Source organism: Apium graveolens, chromosome 4, assembly GCF_009905375.1.
Source record: "Apium graveolens cultivar Ventura chromosome 4, ASM990537v1, whole genome shotgun sequence".
Taxonomy (NCBI): Eukaryota; Viridiplantae; Streptophyta; class Magnoliopsida; order Apiales; family Apiaceae; genus Apium; species Apium graveolens.
Window position 1 is genome coordinate 290877373 of NC_133650.1, and position 2801 is coordinate 290880173.

A 2801-nucleotide genomic window follows, 5' to 3' on the forward strand; every position below is an offset into this window, starting at 1 on the left:
TATTAGTGCGTGTTTTAGCCCTAACAAGTTTCTGGCGCCGCTACCGGGGACTCGGTGTTAACTTTTAGTTTATGTGTTTGTCATCAGTGATCATTAAAGTTCATTGACTCGGACATTGTTACTAACCTACTCTTTTCCTTGTCGTGTTTCTGGTACTCTAACGAGCGTGTATGCATACGCGTTCGTGGGCTCATAAGAGAACTCTGGATCAAGCTGAGGAGGAAGTTGTAGTGGTTCGAAGGGAATTTTTTGAGGACGAAGAGAAAGTAGTGGAAGAAGAGAAAGTTGAGGACAAGCCTTAGTAGTGATGGGAGATCAAGCAGAAATTACGAAGGCTTTGATGGACTATATATAGCCTAAGATCAATGATATTCAGTCAAGCATCATCAGACCAGCCATCTCGGCTAACACCTTTGAGATCAAGTCGAGCATGATTCAGATGATACATAACTCAATTCAGTTTGGGGGTTCTCCTACAGAAGAGCCCAACATGCACATCAGGGATTTCATCGAGATCTGTGACACTTTCAAGTTCAACGATGTGACTGAAGATGCTATCAAGCTGCGAATTTTCCCATTCTCTCTGAGGGATAAAGAAAAGTGTTGGTTACATTCTCTACCACCAGGTTCTATCACCAAATGGGAGGATCTTGCTCAAAAGTTTCTCACTAAATTCTTTTCTATGGCGAAGACTGCTGCAATCAGGAATGCTCTTACTCAGTTTGCGTAGCAATCTGGAGAATCTCTGTGTGAGGCTTGGGATCACTACAAGGAGATGCTAAGGAAGTGCCCACACCATGGCAAGCCTGATTGGATGATTATAAACTGTTTCTATAATGGTTTAGGCACACAGTCTAGACCTATGCTCGATGCAGCATCTGGTGGAGCCTTATGGGCCAAAACTATAATGAAGCTTATGCGTTAATTGAGCTAATGGCAACTAATGAATACCAGAATCCAATGCAAAGAATGTTGCAAGGCAAGGTAGCGGGAATTCTGGAAGTGGATACAACTATTGCTATAACTGCTCAACTTCAAGCTTTAACGATGAAAGTGGACTCTTTGGCTAATTATGGAGTTAATTAAATCACTAGTGTTTGTGAGCTTTGTGCGGGGGCACATGAAATTGAGCAGTGTGCTATTTCTAGCGAATCAGCTCAATTTGTGAGCAACTTTTAGAGATCACACCAGCAAGTTCCAGCCACTAATCATCCCAACAACCGCAATTATCTTAATTTCAGCTGGAACAACAATCAGAATACGGTGCAACAACCTTATCAGCCATACACAGCAAAGCAGTATAACCCTACTGGTTTTCAACAACCGTAATATTCCCCTAGGCAACAACTTCAACTTCAGCAGTTACCTCAAGCTAATGAAAAATCTGAATTGGAGGAGTTGAGGCTCATGTGTAAGAGCCAAAATGTTTCTATGAAGACCTTGGATAATCATATTGGGAAGATTGCTAATGCATTACTGAATCGTCAACCTGGCACGCTTCCTAGCGACACTGAAGTACCGGGCAAGAAGGAAGCTAAGGAGCATGTTAAGGAAGCAGAAGTGGAACTAAGGAAGACTACTGTTGAGCACACTCCTCCTGAGGGTAATACAGGGGAGAAACAGATCTATCATCCATCTCCCTTTCCTAAGAGGCTGCAGAAGAAAAAGCTGGATAAACAGTTTGAGAAGTTTTTGGAGGTGTTTAAGAAACGTCACATCAACATACCTTTCGCTAAAGCTCTTGAACAAATTCCTAGTTACGCGAAGTTCATGAAAGGTATTCTCTCTAGGAAAGTGAAGCTTGATGAATTAGAGACTGTTGCTCTCACGGAGGAATGCAGTGATGTGCTGCAACAGAAGTTGCCTCTGAAGCTTAAAAATCCTGGAAGCTTCACTATTCCTTGCATCATTGGAAAAGTGTCATTTGACAAATGTTTATGTGACTTGGGAGCTAGCATCAATCTGATGCCTTTGTCAATCTTCAAGAAGTTGGACTTACCTGATCCAAAACCTACTTAAATGACTTTGCAGTTGGCCGACCATTCTATTACATATTCATGAGGTATTGTGGAGGATGTCTTGGTCAAGGTGTGTAAACTCATCTTTCCTGCTGATTTTGTAATTCTTGATTTTGAGGAGGATAAGAAGATTCCCATAATCTTGGGAAGACCTTTCTTGGTACTGGCCGAACCTTGATAGATGTGTAGAAGGGTGAGCTCATCATGCGAATACTGGATCAGGATGTAACTTTTAATGTGTTCAATGCAATGAAATTCCTTACAGAAAATGAGGAGTGTTTAAAGGTGGAGATGGTCGATTTTGTGGTTACTTCAGAACTTGATCGATTGCTAAGGTTTAATGCCTTTGAAAAGGCCTTTTTGGGGAATTCCGATAGTGAAGATGATGAAGGTGATTAACATTTGCAATATTTGAATGCGTCTCCCTGGAAGCGAAAGAAGGATGTGCCTTTTGAATCTCTTGGGTTGGAGGAGCTGAAAAGTTGTTCTCCAAAGCGCCTCAAGCCATCTATTGAGGAATCTCCTAATCTTGAGCTTAAGCCTTTACCTGAACATTTGAGGTATGCATTTTTAGGTGATCCATCTACTTTGCCTGTTATTATTGCATGTGACCTTTCAGGTAGCGATGAAGAAAAGCTTTTGAGAATTCTTAGAGAATTCAACTCGGCAATTGGTTGGACTATAGCAGATATCAAGGGAATCAGCCCTTCTTATTGTATGCACAAAATTCTACTAGAGGAAGGAAGCAAGCCTACTGTGGAGCAATAGAGAAGGCTAAATCCG

The 2801-nt window shown here is 41.6% G+C and overlaps 1 non-coding gene across 1 annotated transcript; it reads right to left on the reverse strand.

Annotated features, from left to right (window-relative positions):
• Positions 1–697: 697 nt before the first annotated feature.
• LOC141722216 (small nucleolar RNA R71) lies at positions 698–804 on the reverse strand. The gene has a single exon (XR_012575238.1). It is a non-coding gene; the product is annotated as a small nucleolar RNA R71 (small nucleolar RNA).
• Between the last annotated feature and the right edge of the window lie 1997 nt (positions 805–2801).